Source organism: Dipteris shenzhenensis, chromosome 1, assembly GCF_047967505.1.
Source record: "Dipteris shenzhenensis isolate YYH24624 ecotype China chromosome 1, Dip_SZ_1.0, whole genome shotgun sequence".
Taxonomy (NCBI): Eukaryota; Viridiplantae; Streptophyta; class Polypodiopsida; order Gleicheniales; family Dipteridaceae; genus Dipteris; species Dipteris shenzhenensis.
The window spans coordinates 38,205,248-38,226,575 of record NC_141596.1 but is presented as its reverse complement, the minus strand read 5'-3'; the positions used below and the strand labels follow the sequence as shown (position 1 = coordinate 38,226,575).

The following is a 21,328-nucleotide window of genomic DNA, read 5'->3' as shown; positions in this document are numbered from 1 at the left end:
GAGAGAGAGAACAATAGAGAGAGAGAGGGGGGGTCCTGGCAGCCACGGCCGCCAAGGTGACAGAGAGAGGAGGGAGGGGAGGGAGAGAGAGAGTGAGAGAGAGAGTGAGAGGGGGGTCCTGGCGGCCACGGCCACCAGGGTGAGAGAGAGAGAAGGGAGAGAGAGAGAGGAGGGAGGGGAGGGAGAGAGAGAGAGAGAGAGAGGGGTGTCCTGGCAGCCCCAGCCGCCAGGGTGAGAGGGAGGGGAGGGAGGGGAGGTAGAGAGAGAGGAGGGAGGGGGAGGGAGCGAGAGAGAGAGAGAGAGGGAGGGTCTTGGCAGCCACGGCCACCAAGGTGAGAGGGAGGGGAGGGAGGGGAGAAAGAGAGGGGAGGGAGGGGAGGGAGAGAGAGAGAAGAGGGAGGGGAGGGAGAGAGAGAGCAAGAGAGAGAGAAGAGAGAGAGGGGGGTCCTTGCGGCCGCGACCCCCAGGGTGAGAGGGAGGGGAGGGAGGCGAGGGAGAGAGAGAGAGGAGGGAGGGGAGGGAGAGAGAGAGAGAGAGAGAGAGAGAGAGAGGGGGGGGGGGGGGGGTCCTAGCAGCCGCGGCTCCCAGGGTGAGAGGGAGGGGAGGGGAGGGAGGGAGAGAGAGAGAGGAGGGAGGGGAGGGAGCAAAAGAGAGAGAGAGAGAGAGGGGGGGGGTCTTGGCGACCACGGCCCCCAGGTGAGAGGGAGGGGAGGGAGGGGAGAGAGAGAGAGAGGGGGGGTCTTGGCAACCGCGGCCCCCAGGGTGAGAGGGAGGGGAGGGAGAGAGAGAGGAGGGTGAGAGGAGTGAGGAGAGGGAGGGAGGGAGAGAGAGAGACAGGGGGTCCTGGCGCCTGCAACCCCAAGGTGAGAGGAGTGAGGAAAAGGGAGGGGAGGGAGAGAGAGAGAGAGGAGGGTGAGAGGAGTGAGAGAGGGACGGGAGGGAGAGAGAGATAGAGGAGGGTCCTAGCGGCCGTGGCCCCAAGGTGAGAGGAGTGAGGAAAAGGGAGGGGAGAGAGAGAGAGGAGTGAGGGGAGGGAGGGGAGGGAGAGAGAGAGAGAGAGAGAGAGAGAGAGAGAGAGAGAGAGGGGGGGGGGGAGGGGAGAAGAGAGAGAGAAGGAAGAGAGAGAGAGAGGACTCTTGGGGGCCGTGGCCCCCAAGGATGAGAGGAGAGTTAGAGGAGTAAGGGAGGGAGAGGAGTGAGGGAGGGAGAGGGGTGAGAAGACGTGATGGAGAGGGAAACACTAGTAGAGAGAGAAGAGAGATGAGAAGACTTTAGGGAGAGGGTAAGGTAAGCGACTAGAGAGAGAGGAGAGATGAGAAGACTTGAGGGAGAGAGGAAGGTACACGACTAGAGGAAGGTTGGGAAGGTATGCGACTAGAGAGCGAGAGATATGCGACTAAGAGAGGGAGCTCCATCCATAGAGAGGGCACTCCATTAGAGAGAGAGAGAGCCCACTACATAGAGAAGAGGAGAGGAGTAGAGGGAGAGAGGTCGAATTCTTATAACTAAGACTAGAACGATCACGAGCAAGAGTGACAAATAAGATTTGACTTACGAGAAGAATGAAGAGGGACGTACGAGAAGAAAGTTTCAAGAAGAATGTTCAAATTTATCTAGAAGAATGAATTCAAATTTCCCTCTCTTTTTTAAAAATTCAAATTTATTCGTGAGTGGGAGGAGTGGGCTAGTTTTTCTTATATATACTCTTCTTTCCATTCATTCATTCTCATTCTCTCCTCATTTCATGGAAGCAACCAAGAGCGGAAGAGAAAGGATAAGCGGAGCCTTACTTTTTTCACTTTTTCCAGGTACTTGCGATTCTTTTTCTTTATTCGCAATTCTACAATTCGTCTTGTAATTCTTTTTCTTTACTTACAATTCTTTTTCAATTAGTTTCTTGTTAAAGTTTTTGAGTTCTATTTCAATTAATTTCTTATTGAAATTTGTGTTCTAAATTTGAAAAGAGACATAGAGAGAAAGAGAGAGCTAGAGAGAGGGAGAGAGAGCAGGAGATTAAGAGAGAAAAGAAAAGAGGGACAGAAAGTAGGAGAGAGAGAGAGAGAGAGAGAGAGAGAGAGAGAGAGAGAGAGAGAGAGAGAGAGAGAGAGGAAGAGAGGGAGAGAGATTAAGAGAGAGAAAAGGGGCGAAGGGAGAGAGAGAGAGAAGGAAGAGAGGGAGAGAGATTAAGAGAGAATGAAAACTCTTGGTGGCCATGGCAGCTAGAGGAGGGGTTTTTTTTAGTAGGCATTACAATTCCTTTTTAATTTAGTTTCTTATTTGAGTTTTTGAGCTCTATTTCAATTAGTTTCTTATTCAAATTTGAGTTTGTAAATTTGAGAAATGAGAGAGAATAGGGAGGGAGAGAAAGAGAGAGGAGAGAGGGAAAGAGAGAAATTAAGAGAGAGAAGAGGGGCTCTTGGCGGCCGTGGCCACCAAAGGGAGAGAGAGAATCAGAAATGAGAGAGAGAATGAGAAATGAGAGAGGAGTAGGGAGGGAGAGAAAGAGAGAGAGGAGAGAAGGAGAGAGAGAGAGAGAGATTCAGAGAGAGAAGAGGGGCTCCTGAAATGAGAGAGAATAGTAGGGAGGGAAAGAAAGAGAGAGAGGAGAGAGGGAGAGAGAGATTAAGAGAGAGAAGAGGGTCTCGTGTTTGCCGTGGCTGCTAGAGGGAGGGAGAGAGTAGGGAGGGAGAGGGAGAGAGAGAGAGAGAGAGAGAGAAAAATGAGAGAGAAGAGAGGAGGGAGACTGAGGGAAGAGAGAAAGGGAGAGAGAGAGAAAGAGAGAGAGGGAGAGAGAGGGAGAGAGAGAGAAAGAGAGAGAGCGAGAGAGAGGGAGAGAGAGAGAAGTTTAAGAGAATGAAACTTCTGGCAGAGAGGAGAGAGGGAAAGAGAGAAATTATGATAGAGAAGAGGGGCTCTTGGCAGCCATGGCCGCCAAAGGGAGAGAGAGAATGAGAAATGAGAGAGAAGAGTAGGGAGGGAGAGAAAGAGAGAGAGGGAGAGAGACAAGAGATTAGAGAGAGAAGAGGGGCTCATTAAATGAGAGAGAACAGTAGGGAGGGAAAGAAAGAGAGAGCGGAGAGAGGGAGAGAGAGATTAAGAGAGAGAAGAGGGTGTCCTGGCAGCCGTGGCTACTAGAGGGAGGGAGAGAGTAGGGAGGGAGAGGGAGAGAGAGAGAGAGAGAAGAGAGGAGGGAGACTTAGGGAGAGAGAAAGAGAGAGAGGGAGAGAGAGGGAGGGAGAGAGAAAGAGAAAGAGGGAGAGAGAGGGAATGAAGCTTCTGACGACCGTGGCTGCCAGAGGGAGGGAGAGAGAGAGAGAGAGAGAGAGAGAGAGAGAAGAGAGGAGGGAGACTTAGGGAGAGAGGGAGGGAGAGAGAGAATGAAACTTCTAGTGGCCATGGCCGCCAAGAGAGGGAGGTAGAGAGAGAGAGAATGAGAATTCTCATGGCCATGGCCGCCAAGGGAGGGAGGGAGGGAGGGAGAGAGAGAGAGAGAGAATGAGAAATGAGAGAGAAGAGGGGGGGAGAGAAAGAGAGATTAAGTGAGAAGAGGGACAGAGGAGAGAGAGAAAGGGAGAGAGGGAGGGAGGGAGGGAGGAAGGCAGGGAGAGATTAAGAGAGAGAATTTAGAGAGAGTGAAAGAGACATAGAGAGGGAAAGAATGACAAATCCTAGTGGCCAAGAGGATAGAGGGAGGGAGGTAGAGAGGGTAAGAGAGAGAGAGAGAGAGAGAGAGAGAGAGCGAGAGAGAGAGAGAGAGAGATGAAGAGAGAGAAGAGGAGAGAGAGAGAGAATTACAAATCCTAGAGAGAGATCAAGAGAGAGAATAATAAATCTCTAGAGAGAGAGGTGGAGAGAGAGAGAGAGAGAGAGAGAAATAATTACAAATCCTAGGGGGGGAGAGAGAGAGATGAAGAGAGAGAATGATAAATCCTAGCGGACATGGGAGGGAGAGAAAGAGAGACTTGAGATAAACTAAGAGAGAGAATGAGTGGGATGAGGACAGAGAGGGAAAGACATAAGAGTTGTAAGAGAGAGAGAGAGAGAGATTAAGAGAGAGAATGAGGTATCTTGACTATGGCTACACAGAGAATTAGGAGTCGAGAGAGAGAGAGAGAGAGAGAGAGAGAGAGAGAGAGAGAAGTTCAGAGGAAAGAGAGAGTTTTATATATCTACATGTTTTATATTATACTTTTAAAAAATTATAAAGAGTGAATTTATGGTTTGTTTTGAAGGTGAGATAATATTTTTATATATATTCATCTTTTAAATTGAAAAATGTTAACTTTTCTTAGATACTTGTTCTTCATTTCTCTCACATGCAGGTTTAGCCTCTACATCAAAACCCCTTCTTTTGCATATTTAAGCCTCTTAAACCCCAGCACATTAAAATGAACATAGAAAAAGATATTATTTATTGCTTTTCTTCACTTCGACGATTGGTTTAGCATAGTTTAGCATAGATTAGATTGCCTTAGAGGGGAGACAATTCTCCAAGTTGCCAATCGAAGCCATGCTCAAATTTTTCTAACTAGTTCCTAATTGTTGTCAGTCCCTTCGCTCACATGCGGTTTCACACTCATAACATGCTATTAAATAAGACCTTTTACCATTTACCAAGAAGTTTATCAGTGGGCAGATTGCATGAGCAGATAGCAAATATCAGTAGACAGATTACATGTCATGGGGCATATTGGAGCTTGATGATTATAGTAGTCATTTTATTTCATTGTAAATCTTTATTGGTTATTTTTATTGCATTTGTACACATATTCAAGCTCATTTATTGTCATAAAAAACCTTGTAAAGCCTTCTAGGCTATTTTTTACATTTATTGCCATATGAAGCGGCTTGTAATAAACCCGACCATTGTTATGGATAAATTTGTCTAAGGAGTGTGGCAATAGTATAATAAAATATGGTGTGCCTAGGTCCCAGGGTTGAGGTGGTAGGGCATGACCATGTGCCACCCTTCCACGTAAGAGGACCCATAAGGTGTGTTGTACATAATCCATGGTAGTAATATTATAAAATGTAAGGTGGCATGGCTCCTCCATGTGCCACCCCTCCACCTAGGCTGCATTTAGTGAGATATGGCTCAAAGTCCATGGGAGAAGTAATATAAAATAGGTGGAGATAGATATTATATTGGGTTATTCCCTCCATATAGGATAGGCCCATGTGGGGGAGGTATAGAAGGTCCAAGAGAGCAAGTTAAATAATGGGGAAAGTAGGATGAGGTGGCAAGATTCCTTGTGCCAACCCTCCACTTGTCCTCCTAGAGGTTTGAACATATTATAAAGTTGGGAAGAGACCAAGGGAGTATCATAGACTTGAGATATGGGGCTTGATTTATGTGGAAAATTGAGGCAAAGGATTATCGCACACAATTGAGAGTGCATAACCGCCTAGCCCACATGGGAGACTTTTCCACACACACCATGCATGTGGGAGGATGCATTAATTGGGAGAGACCCCCTCTTTTGGCTATAAAAGGAGGGGGCTATTCCTTGATGGACATGCTCATTCTTGTAAAGCCACCTAGCTAGTACTTTGATATTTCCCTCTCATCCTTTCTTTCAAATAAAGCATGGTCCTCTTCCCTTGATGTCTCCATCTTTACATTCCTCCTCCTATCATGTACATGCTTCTCTTCCCCCTCTCCGTTTCCCCTGTATCATAGTCTCCCTCTTCATTCCCTCCCCTTCTAATTCCTTTTCCCCTCCCATGATAACGTTTCGCCCTCACGATCTCCTTTCCTCTATGGCCCTCGAGCGTCGCCATGCTTAGCCTCTAGCCCCTAGTCTTGATTTCTTTTCTGGCTAATAGAAATGGTGTGGCTGCTGGGATCGAAAGCTCCATGGCTAGTGGTATGAAATCTATTACTCCTACGACTGGGTGCGGCACTGCGGCCTCTTCCGTGCACAGTTCTCTTCTTTTGCGTCCCTAAACTGTGTGCCTCCCCATCTCTATGGCTGCAAAATCTCCCTATTTTTGCACTTTCAGTCTGCCTACTTTTTGCTCACAGTTCCTACGTGTATTCTGGCCGGCAAATCTTCTACTCGTACCGGTCGCATCTACAGAACTGTATCATCTGTACTCCTTCATAGTTCCTGCACACGTATTCAATTTGTACGTCTACTGTGTTCACCCGCACGATAGTTTTCTGGGCTCCTGCGTCTTCTAGTCACGGACAGTTTTCTCGCATCTACTGCGTTCAACCGTGCGATAGTTTTCTAGGCTGCTACGTCTTCTGGTCACGAATAGTTTTCTGAGTTTCTGCAAAATTGTAATAGCAGATCCCGCGTCCCCCTCTCTCTTCTCTTTCTCTTTCTCTTCTCCTTCTCCTCTCCTCTCCTCTCTTTTTATTAAAGAGTAGGATTTGAACCCAAGACCTTCCCCTTCGCAAAAGGGAGACTTATCATTGGGCCAACAAGTTGGAAGTAATGAAAATGTAATGATTTTTGTTTATATACTGAAATCTCGAGAACTGTAACTCTCTAGCCGTGGGGAGTTTACTCTTGCTGTAAAAAGCAAAAGTACTTCATTTCATGTGCTCTATTCACATCTCCTGCCAGATCGCCAATTCGAAACTTCTCCAAGTCCACTTCACGGACGCACGCCACATGAGGAGGGTGGATATTTATGTCACTTCTCGCATTTAAGGATTTGGTGCCTGGTCCTCCGCACCTTACGGCTACCAATGCACGAGATCTCTTCCTTGATCTTCATGTTGACCTTCAACGGCTGATTGTCCAGTGCATTGTTCAAGGAGATGATGGGTGGAATGATACACCGTGGATGATTCATGGTGAAGAACTACTGATATGCTGGGAGAACTTTGATTTTAATTCTACTCATTGTGCGGTGATTGAACTACTTGCTACTTTAGAGGTAATTAAAATGGTGTCCTTCATCGAAGGGTGGGATGCTCCCCAAGCTTGGGGGGAGATTTGGCACATCTGCTTGTTAATTCCTGTGGATAAGCTCGTCTTGAATGGTTTATTCTCAATCTCACTACAAAGGTTTCTAGGCCTCGGCTATGGTTGGTAATGTTTCGACCAAGGAATCCATTTGTACCTAATCAACCTTTTGTGCCTCATTTCGAGCTTCAAGTTGTAATTCTTTTTTGTCTAAAGATAAACTATCAACAAAGGATTGCAAGTTTATTTCGTGCTGAACGTTTGGCTTAAGTGTTGAATTCTCCCCACCCTCTCCTTCTACCTATCCTGGACTACCGAGAAACTTGGGATGCCCGAATTCTAGTCTTGGTGTGATGACATCTTGGATCCTTCAATTCGATGGAGCTTCCAAACCTTCGACCAAGGCTGCTGGCATGGGTGTGAAGCTCACTTCGCCGGGTGGTGAGGAGTATTGTTACAGCAAGTCTGCACCTACAAGTACTTGCAATCAAGATGAGTACTCGGCGCTCATTTTTGGGCTACAAAAGGCACAAGAACATCATGTCAAGCAAATTGAAGTGCAAGGAGATTCTCAACTAGTGCGTGAACAAGTTAGTGGAAGGTGGAAGGTGCGGAGCAAAGGCTTGGTTCCACGACATCAACAAGCATTGAAACTTTGCAACCAATTTGAAGAGGTAAAAATTCAGCATATCCCTCGAGCTCGAAATCTAGTTGCTGATTTCTTGGCACGTGAAGCTTGTACTTCAATCACACATGACGCGAGTAAGCACCACTCCAACAAAGCCGCAAGCCACGAAGGAGGGTGATCATTTGTAAGGAATGAAAAGGTTGTGGTCATCATGAAACTAAGTGTTGGGCATACTTGATACAAGCTCACCGACTTCGAAAGATCATCAGAAAGGTCCTCAAGGACATCGCTCAAAAGAAGGATGCTAGACCACACACCCTTTGAAGATATAGCATGGCAACTACAAGAACTAGAAGAAGCTGAAGGTGATGTGCAAGCTCTCCAACTGTTGACGTTTGTCATGGCATTCTTGTTTGCCTTGATGAACAACCTTATGCAGCGCCGTGTCTCTAACCCTCGCTTGTAAAGATGGATGTGATATCATGAGGGTTGGTCCTTTTAAGATTGTCTATGTGCTATTCTATGCTGAAGATTCTTCCCGTGTAGTATTTCACAATACACTAGTCACACCCTACCCTGCCTATGTGTGCTTCGTGGAGGTATCTTTACCTAATTTTTAGTTCAAGCTTCCTCTTTCTATTGTTTGTCCATAGATAAGCCTCATCTTGCCTCTCTCTTTCCATCTTCCAAGCATGGCTGACCTTCCCGTGTTTTGTGGATGGGTGGAAGAAAATCCAAATGAGTATCTTGTGGCCTTCAAGCACCATTGTGTTTCTCTCAACTTTCTTACTGAAGACAGATGGCTGTTGGTTCTTCCCACATTTCTAGAGGGTTTGGCTCAAGTGTGGTATGAGAAGCAGGCCGAAGACGTTCGCCAAGCTGGCCAAGGTTGACAGCAGTGATGATTGAGTATTTCGGCAAAGAAGAGGAGCCAGAGAATGTGTACCTGCAGGTGGCAAACTTGAAGCAGTCAGAAGGGGAGACGGCGCATTGATATGTGGATCGAGCGATCGTGCTCCTGGATCGTTTAATTGCCACGCAGGAGGACAATGCCAAATTTTGAGCTAGAATGACTCAGCATGTGCTGGGCTACCTTGTAGCAGGAGCAAGTGATGAATTTCGCCTCAAGCTTAAATGGGAGAATCCAGAAACTATGGTGCAAGCACATGAGATTGCTCAAAAGTTTGATAAAGTTCAGTCTAACCCCACTTCAAAGAAGATGATTGTCCCTCCACAACCCCCTCAATTCCTGCAACAACAACCTGGGGGGTCTAACTCAGGGGCATATCCCCACCCCTCATTAGGGATGTATCCACTGCCTCCAAATGTATGGTCCTCCCTTAGATGCTTACCCTCAATAAGGTGTATATTCTCACCCTCCGCCTCGAAGATTTCCTCAGCCTCGCCCATGAGCCCCCCTCCTTTCTACTCCCTCGGCCCCTCCAGCTAAAGAGGCCCCCCCTGCAACAGAACCCGGAGTCAATGACCTAGCCAAGGCTATGAATGATCTTCGGCTTGAGATGGTGGGCATCAAAAATCAAGCCAACCGCCCTCCAAGAGACCGTGCTAATGTTGTATGCTACAAGTGCCACTAGAAGGCTCATTATCGCATGGAATTCCCCAATATTCCAAGGGTGAATCTTCTAAGTGAATCTGGCATTGAGGATTCTGATGTAGAGATCCTTGACCTCGGAAAAAGAAGTCGTACCACCTCAGACCCCTCTCTAAACCATGGACCGGGCTGCCCTAGGAAGAAGGTGTCCTTCTCAGAGTCCTCAGATGCTGAGATGGCAGACCCACCAACAGAGAAGACTAAAAGATCTTGCAGGAGTAAGTGGTCGCCCTCGGATTTTCCCATCGGCTCAGGGCAAGAGGACTATTCGGTCGTTCAGGACCTTGCTCATCGGTCTTTGAGCATCACGCTCCCTCAACTAATAGCATTAAGCCCTAAGGTGAGAGACGTGAGCTGCAGCAAGGGCTCCCAACAAGGAGGAACAAGAAAAAGGGAAAGGTAAGAGAGGTATCTTCTATCTCTGAAGAAATTGATCGGCACCCACATACAATCGATGTCATTATAGATAATTACCATGTCAAAAATGTGTGTGTTGATGGGGAGCTGCATGTAATATCATGGTGCCCCGAATCATGAAGAAATTGAATTTGAAATGTACAAGGCATTCCTCCACTCGAATCAAGGTAGCAGATGGTCGACGACTCGCCACCCTAGGAGTCATTGAGGATTTGCCCATCACTGTCAATGGGTTGACCACCACCGTCCATTTCTATGTAGTGGACATTGAAGATATAGGGAGGAGTTATCCAGCCATACTCGGGAGACCATGGTTGAGAAAGAGTGATGCAGTCAACTATTGGAAGACAGGACACATGTCTTTTGGTGCTTCTAAGGAGAAGATCCCGGTGCAACTCGGTGCCATGGAAAGAGAAGAAGAAGAGGAGCAAGACAGTGATACTCTCTCGTCCTCGGTGTCCGAATCAATGGAAGGATCAGACGGGGGGAGGAGTTCTAAGATGAGGAAGTTTACATGATGGGGGTGCCTCCAACCTCGCCACCTATAGAAAAGGCAACAGCTAGTTCTCAACAGCTTAAATCTATGCTTTCCCCAGACCTCACTCCAAGTGAGAAAGATGAATTCCTAGAAATGTTCAAAGATCTCCCTGACCTTTTCGCAACTAGCTACCGCCACCTTCGCCATGTGATTGCCATAGAGCACAAGATAGAGCTGAAGCCTGATGCGAAGCCTGTGGCTCAGTTTCTTTCTTGACCATTACATTCTTTGAACTTACTAAAAGCCTCATCTTTAGTCTTCAGGAAGTATAACCATATCCTTCTACTGTAGTCGTCGATCAGCATCATGAAGTAGTAGGAACCACCCAAAGCTTCCATCTCCATCTTTCCATAGAGGTCCGTGTGAACAAGCTCTAGAGGAGCCTTTGCCCTGCTGGCCTCCTTAGGAAATGGCTGCCAATGCTGCTTGCCCATCATGCAAGCTCTCATGCCACAGCTTAGTGTTCTTCACATCGGCTCGAGCACTGAAAGCTAAGAGTTCGTAGATGTTGTTGCGCCGTGTACCTTTACCAACGACCTTCCCTTGAAGATCCGATTTCTGTGCACCATTCTTATTGAATTTTACTTTGAAGTCCCGATCTGTGATAGCAGAAACGGACAACAAGTTCCTCTTGATATCGGCTGTAGAGAGGTATACCAATCCTTCCAACTGGTCATGTGGCGCGATGCACCACTGTCAATTATCCAAGGTTCTTCTGCAAGTACATGAACTGCCTCTGTGTAAATCTCCTCAATTGCTATGAACAGCTCTACTGGTACTGCCTGCGCACTGTTGCTAGACTCTTTCTTTACTCCGTTCTTCTCATCTGCAATCTTCTTTAGGCACTCATTCTGCTTGTGCCCTACCTTGTTGCAATAGAAGCACTTGATCTTCTTCTTTCTCTTTTTATCATCAGAAGAAGATGGGTTACCAGAGTCCTTACCCTTATCCTCGCTAAGCGGTCCCTTCCCTTAGCGTCATCTGCCCCCCCCCCCTTTCATGTTCCCTCCCCCTCTATGTCCATCTCTCCCCTCCTCTCCCTATCATCCCGTCTCCATCCCTCTGCCTTCCCTAGCGCTCTGACGCCCTTGCTGAGCACCTCTCTATTTCGTTCCCTTTGCCTCTCTCCCTCTCTTGGCTGTTGTCCGTTGCTCTATGCCCCCTTGCTAAATGCCTCCCTCTCCCTCCCTCACATGCTTAGTGTCTCCTTCCCCCTTCACCACTGAGCGGCCCCTTCCGTCAATGTCATTGTCCCCCCCCCCCTCTTCTTTCATGTTTCCTCCCCCTCTCTTATGTCTGTCTCTCCCTCGCCCTCCCTATTGCCCCATCATTGTTCCTCTCTCTTCCCCTTCCCCTCCTATCTGTATCCTCCTTCCCTTCCCCTCACTTGCCCCTTTGTGTCCCCCCCTTCCTCTTCCCCTTGCCCATCTCTTCCCCGAGCTTTCCCCCCCTTTCCTCCCTTCCCCTACGCCTCTCCCTCTCCTTCCCATATGTTAGGTTAGCTCACATCAGTGCTATGTGAGGTTCACTTGGGTTATGTTAGTAGGTTGGGTTAGGTAGTAGGTTAGAGTCTCTTTAATCAAGCTTACCAAAGGTCCATTAGTAATGTGAATTTAAAAAATGCAATGCCAATGAGGCAAAAAGGAAAAAATGTTGGCATATTGATTGTAGATTATAGATTATAGATCTTAGAAGTAAGATAAACCATAAATAGGCATCCACGATGAGTTTTATTAGACATTTGTATTAATCAAAGTAGCACAATGCCCTATTAACCTAAGCAAAGGGCACCGAATACATCATCGAGTAGCGGGCAAGATTTCAATCATGTACTACTCCAATGAAACTGGAGAAAAGTAAGCTTTTGAATGAAAGCTACTTTCAATTCTAAATCCCAATTTCACTAATTAGCCCTCTCCTTGTACGACACATCAAAAAGTAGAACGCCAAAGAATGTCAGAGTTTTGCTAAAAACCTTAATGGAGAAAGGGGTAAGCATGGAGACATATATTAGGCCTTGATGAATATTCAGCATTTGCACACTTCAGCTAATGAGAAACACCTTGCCCCCCCTTTTCTCTTTCTCGGACTCTTCAATTGCTGCATCAAAATCTTCCAACGCAAATTTCTTCCCTGCAAGAGGTGTGATCACCTTGTCCTCCATTACTTCATCACTTCTTTGCATACATGAGCTTGTTTGTTTGCACTAGAGTTAATCTAATTTGTAACTTCCCACCAGCTCACTGTCACTCCTCTGATCATGTCTAATACGCTCAATGCGATATCAAAACCGGACAAGCATCCATATACAAACACTCTGCCACCAGCTCGTACACTCGCCGCCACGGCCTGCAGCGACGACAACATTTTAACAAAATGAGTGGCCTGCTACGATCAAAATCTCGACATGCTAGTGCCAGTTCTGTGCTGGTGAGTTTTTAGAGAAGCAGGATAGCGGTTAAAGAGATAACGCGCACAAGCATTGAGTTTGTTTCGGCGATGGAAGACGTGAGAGAGAGAGAGAGAGAGAGAGAGAGAGAGAGAGAGAACCTTCGTTAGAGAACCCCCAACAGCATCTAGAGCTCCATATGCCAGCTTGCCGCCTGTAATTTCTTTCACCCTTTGGACTATGTCTGCAAAATACGTAGTCTACATCAAGCTGTGTTTCACAAGCTATTTGTACGCATTAAACTTTGGGGTTGGAATGCTCCACGCGAAAATCTTTTTTGGCAGCAAAAGGACGGAGCCACTCGGCAGCACATTATAGATACTTGCGGTAATTAACTAACCTTCGCTCTCGGAGTTAATCACTTCGTCTGCCCCAAGCGCTTTTAGCTCCTCCTTCCATCTGTCGTTCCGCACGACATTGATTGTGTTTATCCCCCAATGCTTCGCCAACTGAATGAGCTGCCTGCAAATTCGAATATACTCAGTATCGTGCCATCCCTTTTCTTGTGAAGGATCCCTCCCTTATCTGAGAACCTCCAATACCCAAGGCCTTATCCTTTACCAGTGTTGGAGTATTGACCCATACTTTAGGGCCACTTCTTAAGAGGAACCGGAGGGAGGAGGAGTTCTCGTTCATTGACAGGGGAACTCCCTCGACCACTATCAAGATTAGCCAACTTGACAACAACAGTAAACTCCCACCTTAAGCAATGGAATTTATTACTAGTGCAAATGTTGGGAAGGGAGGGATGCTCACCTGCCAAGAACTGAAGCTGCAGCCGTCTGCAGAACATTTTCTCCTTTCGGAACGGCGAGTTCATCGAGAAGTCCATATAGCGTCCAGGGGTTGAGGGCAAATTGGGCAGCCGATTCATCACTGACGCTGTCTGGAACCGCAACAATCTGGTCCTCACTCAAGAGAACGTAAACTTGTTGCATGTGCAACAAGTTGGAGGTACGTTTATGATTTTGGGTTTGGAATTTAGGTTTAGGGTTAGGGTTTAGGATTTAGGGTCAGGATTTAGGTTGGGGTGCACATCAATATTTTGTTTTTTTGAATTTCAAGTGTAAGATTTGTTGGCCTTGTTTACATATTTAAGGGCTATGCTCAGAATGACCCCTTCTTTGTGTGGTATTAAGTTGACTAGTGAAGGGGTCATTTAAAATGCAATGGATAATATGTCACATCTAGAGGTCCTTGATACTTCATAACATTGTTAAATGGGGATTAGCTTTTTTGAAATCAAATTTATCTATTAAGAAAGTTTCCTTCAATGTGGTGGAAGATACAGGAAAGTATTATGAGAAGAAAAGAACTGCACTAACGGGCTCGAAATTAAGAAATCATGGCAGCTCTAAAGACTACCATAGCGGCATGGTTTCAAGTATTCAGGACATTATAATACGTGATGTTGATGCAAGAGACGAAACAAGTTTGAGAAATACTACTCCAAACAATGATGAAGCAGGTCCAGGCAATACTGATCCAAACAATGAGTAGTAGAGCTTCTGCCAAGGGTAGCGGGAAAAAAAAAACAATATATTTGTTGTTTAATAGATTCAAATTTCTCAGTTGTTTTTAGCTCCACATTGAAGAGTCCGGATGTAAGTCAACACTCACTATGATTTCAGGTTCTCTTCCTAGGCAATTCCCAAAATGATTGTTTACACATGCACTTGGTTGGTCTGATTCAGGGATTGTTGCAAGTTGTGGGTTTGCACAGTCCACCGTGAGTGCCATGTGTTAATGCATAAACCATCTGGGGATTATGGGCCTTAGTGGAGATACCAAGAGTACAGGGAAGTTGTACTTGTAAGAAAACAATACAACCTCTGTGCTCAACAGGTAATAGGATCCTATATGCAAGAGAGAAAAGTAGATAGTATGGAGAATCAAAAATTTGATTACTATAAAACTGATACAATAGATGGCACTGCCTCCCAACCGTGCACTCATGTGAGAGAAGCTTCGATGGCATGCTGGAAATAGTAGAGGACGGAGGCTGGATGCTAAGGAATCAAGGTTGCTGTAGCAAGTGATGATAATGGGCTTCACGGGCTTGCTCTTATATAGCCACCAGTCGTAGTCAGTCAGACCCAATTGGTTGACCGACCCAGTCTACCCAAAACGGCCAACTGGGGATCAATCCTGAAATAGGCCACCGACCACATGATAGAACCGTGGCGCAAAATAGAGCAACTAACCTACGGTCTCCGTTCGGCCCATCCGGGATCATCTGGGGCTCCAAACAAGCCCCACAACCCGAGAGTGGGCTGCCCCAGGAAATGCTCCGTCTACCCTCAGTACGGTCAATCATGGGATGCCTTCCCGCACTTGCATGTAGCCTAGTTGGCAGTGTGCCAACTCTATCTGAAGCTGTCCAACCATCAGGCCACACATGGCCCCCATCTAGTGTCCAAACCACGACCTACCGGATAAGTGAGCTACTCAAATGCCTTCTCCTCATATGGGGGGCTTACAAGTAGAGTTAGGTGGTTCCCACATAGTTACATGAGAGTGGAGCATTGATATCTAGCACCCCCCCTCAATGTCCACCCGCCGCAAGTGAACTTACTTTTTCGGCCCAATGCCAAGTCAATGAAGATGCCTCTCCAGCAATCCTCTTCCAAGAGCCTTCATGAAGATGTCCACAGCATTCTCTGTAGTCGGACAGTACAGTCGGACAGTACACTAAGTTGATCTCTCTATCCATGATGAGCTCGCATACAAAGTGATATTGAATCTTAATGTGTTTTGTGCGAGTGTGGAACACAGGGTTCTTTGCAATTGCCATGCAACTTTGATTGTCACATGATAACTGTGTAGGCTTGTTCTGCACTGCACCCATGTCCCCTAAAATCCTCCTCAACCACACTACCTCACAAGAAGCAAAACATGCTGATTTGTACTCAGCCTCGGTAGAAGAAAGAGCAACTGTGGGTTGCTTCTTACTGACCCATAACACAGCTCCAGATCCAAGTGAGAAACAGTAACCTGTCACTGATCTCCTGCTGTCCACATCTCCTGCCCAATCCGAGTCACAGAATCTGGTCAAGATGTTGCCCTTGGTATAGGTGATGCCATAATCAAGTGTGCCTTTGATGTATTTTAGCACTCGCATCCCTGCCCTCCAATGGTTCTCCGAGGGCTTATTGGAAAACCTGCATAGTACACTAGTCGCAAAGCTGATGTTCGGCCGCGTGTTGCACAAGTAAATCAAGCTACCCACAAGCCTTCTGTACTTCGCTTCGTCTACCAGTGGTGATGAATCCTCATTTGAGAGCTTCACGTCAACCTCCATAGGGGTGCCAATTGTCTTGCACTCAGCCATGCCAAATGCCTTCAGTATCTCTTCAACATACTTCAGCTATGAGATGAAGATCTATTTTGGCTCTTTCCAAACTTCAATCCCCAAACAGAAATGCATCAGTCCGAGGTCTGTCATTTCAAACTCTCTTCCTAGCAAATGCTTTGTCTGTGAGATCTTCTCTTCATGGTTCCCTGTTATGACAAGGTCGTCCACATAAAGGACCACGATCATACACCTGCCTCCTTCTCTGAAGATATACAAATTTGCATCAGATGGGCTCCTCCTGAACCCGTTTTGCAAAAAGTAGGCATCAATCCACTGGTACCACGCTCGTGGGGCTGTTTCAGCTCGTAAAGTACCTTCTTCAGTTTACAAACTTTACCTTCTGAACCGGGGATCACAAAACCTGGTGGTTGTTCCACGTACCTCCTCCTTGAGATCTCCATGAGGTCGTAGGGGTGGATGGGGCAGATGGTGATGCGGATGAGGACGAAGCCAGGAGCTGGGGGCGGAGGATTCGTGGGGAGATGGAGGAGTTGGAGAGCTTCATGGGGCTCGCCAACCTTGAGCTGGGCAATGCCGCAAGCCATGGAATTGAACTCTTGACTTTCAACCTCTTCACTCAGACACTATACAAGACTCTTTGAACGGTTCACTTATCATCTATTTATACACTCACACTAACCGGGCACAGAGTAGTAAACGGTGTCAGGCTCGGCAGGTAGAATCTCGTTTCAGGCCACTGTGCTGCCTGCTTAACAAGAAAGGAGGGAGAGAAACTAGACCCACGGAGGTAGTATCTAGCAACATCAAATATAGGATTCCCTCATGTGGGTTTGGGGTTGCTATTTACAGTGTGCCATGTTGCTCAACGAGACGCAGAAAGGAAGTTTGGTTCCACTATGCTGCCTACCTAAAGAGTTCTCCATGGTGAGTGGGGTGCTACACACAGCAAATACCGACACTCAAAACAAACTCCAGAAGACCCTTCTCAAGTTCTGAGCACTTCTACAGTAGTGGATAAATTCACAAAGAACGGAGGTTTTTTTTCCAGTGCAAAAAAGAATAAATTTTATTCATATAAGGGAGTAAATGAGGTTCTAATGTATAAAAAAGTGCTCTTCTCAAGAATTGAGGTTTTTAAATATCAAGAATTTGGCATAGCGTCTTGGCCTAGTGGTGGATGAATGAGTACGGGCGGACCCTTGCCAAAATAGCTCACAAATCTTGAGTAATGCATCCATTTATATGGATTACTAAGGGGCAAGGGAGTGTTGAGTGTCGTGAGCCAGGTTAAAAAGGGTGGGGTGGCAAGAGGGGGGGGGATCAAGAATTGGGGTATTGAAGCAAAACTCACGAAAAAGGGGTCACTTTAAAGCCCGAAAATGAAGGCTATTTAGGATTACCCCCATTAAAATTGTTTGACCGGAATCTCATGTCTAGACAAGTCCTCCACTAAAATTTCCCTTTTCTTCATCACCCCAAGTGGCTCTCTTAAAATGGTTGATCCAAGTGTCCACCTTTAGACTTTATTTTTCTCAATGTTCTTATTTTGAAATTGGGATGTCTCCTCTCTAAATGTGACTTTTCTCCCATGATGTCATCCATGACCTTCCCCCCTTGAAATTCCCTATTACTATGTCATCCATGAGGTGTCTTATAGCTTTTAATATTGTCATGTCACCACAAAATGAACTCTCATGAAGAGTCCCTTTACTAATCTTTAGCATGCAAAATCCCCTTCATCTACATCTCTCTCTCTCTCTCTCTCTCTCTCTCTCTCTCTCTCTCTCTCTCTCTCTCCCCCTCTCTCACACACACACACACACACACATTTTCTTTCCAAAAAGATGTTGTTGCTAGGGTAGACCTTGAATGATTCTACAGGAAGATCCATGAGTCTTGGTGGGACTTGCTTAGCACAAATCACCACACAATAGAACATTTATTCCACCAAATGGTTGAAGATGATTGTGTTTGATTTCTCTTAGTCTCATGTCAACAGCTAAGAATGTATTTGGCCCTATCAATGAGACTTCAACAAACACAATCAATTCAAGGTCTTTGTAAAGATGAGACAATTCTTGCAATTTTTTTGCAAACAAGCTTGTGTACTCTGAGGTCATTAAAGGTAAGTGAAGAGTAGCATGGATAGTTAAACCTCCAATGTTGAATGTTGCCTTGCCTATATATGCTAGAAGGAGAACACGTGGTAGGTCTAAGTTTGTTGTTTCTTTATAGTTATAGTATCTTAGATGTTCTTGCACTAATAACATTAATGTGAAAGTTTTGCCTGTACCACCATTGCTAGTTAAGAATAGGTGCAAAGGATTGCTTGGGTGAATTCATTTTTAAAGCATTACATCTTTTATGATTATACGTTGTTCCTCAATCAATTTTCTAAAGTTTGAATAGTACTCAATGTTTGGCATATAGATTTTTGTTAAAAGAAAGGGATCATGAAATTGATTCATACGATGTTTTGTGTAATGTATTTATTAGCAAACTCTTCAATTTATCCATATGTTGCTTGACCTTGCAATGGTGCATCTTCAATACATACTAGCCCATGGTCATGTTGGCTTCCTCTATTTTGAAATTCTGTTACAAAAAATAAATCTTGTGTTTTTCCTAAGATCCTATTATCTCTTTTCAGCAATGTTTTAAGAGCTTGGAATCTATGCACATAGTATTGCACTGTGATGACTGGAACAACTCGTATTAGATTATGTATGTATGTGCTTATGTTTAATGATGGGTTACCTTCTTGAATTGGTGTCAAAGATTGTAGACAATCAAGTAATGGTTACCAAATTCTTTCTCAGTGCTACTGAGATAGTGACAAAAAAAGAAGGTGGCCTAAGTAAACCTATTTTGGATTGAAGAATTCTTTCTATGTTTGTATCTTCAAGTGCTTTTTTGGTGAAAAATGTTATCCCTTTTGTTTAGTCCTTTTGCATGCAAACCCAGAGCAGGTGTGCAATTGTGCGGTTTTCAAGGCTTTCAAACCGGAACATTCTAGATCAACTTCTTCGTGTTGCTCAAGCCAAAATGCATATCAAGCATAGAGCATACTAAAAGTTTGTCAGCTGCAGCATTTACTTGTTTATTTTGTAATAATTCTAGGACAATTCTAAAAAGTTACCTTGTGATACTAGAGTCACACTTCCCAGTTGTGCTTGATTCTTTAGTCTTGTGATTAGTGCAAACTTGCATGGGTACATCCAAACTTTGACCATTCCAAACGTTTGGAATTCTAAATGTTTACAAAGCAATCATTTTGTGGCCTTGGGCATGTTTGTATAAATGAATGCTCAAGTATGTGTAGGTGTGTGGATTTGTATGTGTGAGCGCATATATTTATACTGTGGTCTGCTGCACCCACTATTGGGCACTGATGATGTCAGTAGGGATGTCATAGTAGCTAGTCCCTGCTATGCATGATGGATTTTATAGTTTCAACCTTGTGAATGACTATCATGATATTGAAACTGCACCATTGTTTTTAGAGGACGAGTTTGGGCATGTTCTTGGATTCATCTAGATATATGAATATGCCACAAATATTTATGCCATTGATTGCAAATGATTAATATGCAATGCCTAGAAACAAATGAGAGCCCACCCCTTAGAGGCCCCACTAGGACCCAAAGTAGCTTCCAAACTTGTTCGTGCCAAACATGTGGAGACAACCATGTGCATTTTGTAGTAACTCACCATGAGGTAATTAACAAACGGTGGAGTGGTATGTAGAAGTTGTATGCTATCTAACTAAAAATTTTCATTGTTTTGAAGAAAAGATATTCTATTGAAAATGGAAAACGCCGATCATTATTTGTTAGCTCTCATGACGGAATTTCTTGATTGGATATACGTTCATTAATTTTGTAATAATGTCCATTGCCAAAGAATAGCTTAGGAGGGAATGCAAGCTCTTCACAATGTGGATCTTCCTTTATGTTATCTATCCAACTTGGATTTATTTTGACTTTGTATTATTGATACAATTTGCTTGCAAGTAATTTATTTAGTGCAAGCATTGTTAATGTGATGGTTGCACCAACCCACTCATGTAATTATGATTGTATGAAAGTTTGTATCTTATTACAAGTGCCACATTGTCATTTGTGTCTAGATAATGAGGGAGTACATTTTGTGCTCTGTCAACATCTACAAATACATTGACCACACTTCCACGTAGTCCACATTCACCTTTATATGTTAACTCTTATCAAATGGTATTCTTAAAGATATTTTTCTAGATATTAGCCTAGCTTCAAGGTCATTTAGTTGAGAAGTATGTAATGTTTTAGATGTAAACTTCATGTTTTTAAAAGATAGCATGGGGTACTTTCCTTTTGGAATTTGATGGCAACATAACTAACATGGTAGAGTATTATTTGTTGTTTTATCAATATCTTCAAAACCATGAGAATGTAAGAAAGACTCAACTTGTGATGTTATCTTTTTCATATTGCACAAGAATTTCAAAAGACCACAACATATATGCATGTTAATGTCCTAGTCTATAACAAAGGAGACCAAGTGCATCATTAAAGCTCTAGCCTCAAGTGAGTTTTGTCAGGCCTCAAATTTGAAGGGTAGGCTAGAATTTCATTTTGAAGGATCATCCTTCTAGTTAATATGTTTTTTATTTTCTCAAAATAACTACAAGAAATGTTTTCCAATGTTGTAATTCTATTTTATTTTGAAGGTTCATTTATCTCTTTCCATTCTTTTGAAGGGAAAACCCCTTTTTTTTGAAGGGTGTTGTGTTCTTTAAATATAGGGACTAATGTTACAAAAAATTTTGTAACATTAAAGATTATTGTATAGAGACAATGGACTCTAGTCTATGGCCTACAAGTAAGATCTCAAAATTTAAATTCCAAAATCCGAAGAGGTAAATGTTCTATCATTTTGTTGTGTTGCAAACCAATTTTTCTTCAAATTGTATATTTTGTTAATGACACTCTAATGCTCATACATTTCTTGAGAATCTTGAGAATAGTGTATGCTATACATTTGTGCGATCTCTTTAGTTGGCAAACTTAGAATCAAGTCACATAATATTTTTTCATCTTCTTCACACCATGCAATGTAAGGGCACTTTTTATTGAAATTGATAAGAGGCGCAATTGTAAAAGTGTTGTGCTTTCATTTAGTAGAATTGGATGCTCTTGCCTTTGTGTTGAAGTACCAATAGTTGCAATGATGGAAAATGTGATCCCATTATAACATTTCAAATCAAAGCAACACTTTTGCATTAATGAAGTTTTTGCAAGAATATCAACCATCAATGCACATGAGTTATAGTAGGAAGACTCATCATTTTAAAATTCTCATAATCCAAAGTATTTTTTTCGCAATCTTCTTGTGGAAAATATATTGTTCGGCAAGGGCCTTTTTCAAGTTTATCTTCTATGACAATATGTTTGTATAAATCAAATATTA

At 44.3% G+C, this 21,328-nt stretch overlaps 1 pseudogene across 1 annotated transcript; it reads right to left on the bottom strand.

Moving 5' to 3' along the window:
- Positions 1 to 12,135: 12,135 nt before the first annotated feature.
- On the bottom strand, positions 12,136 to 13,502 carry LOC147905787 (uncharacterized; annotated as a pseudogene). Its single transcript, XR_015541311.1, has 4 exons — positions 13,321 to 13,502; positions 12,905 to 13,026; positions 12,666 to 12,748; positions 12,136 to 12,464 (listed from the first exon to the last, which is right to left on the bottom strand). The product of XR_015541311.1 is annotated as an uncharacterized LOC147905787 (transcript).
- Positions 13,503 to 21,328: the final 7,826 nt, after the last annotated feature.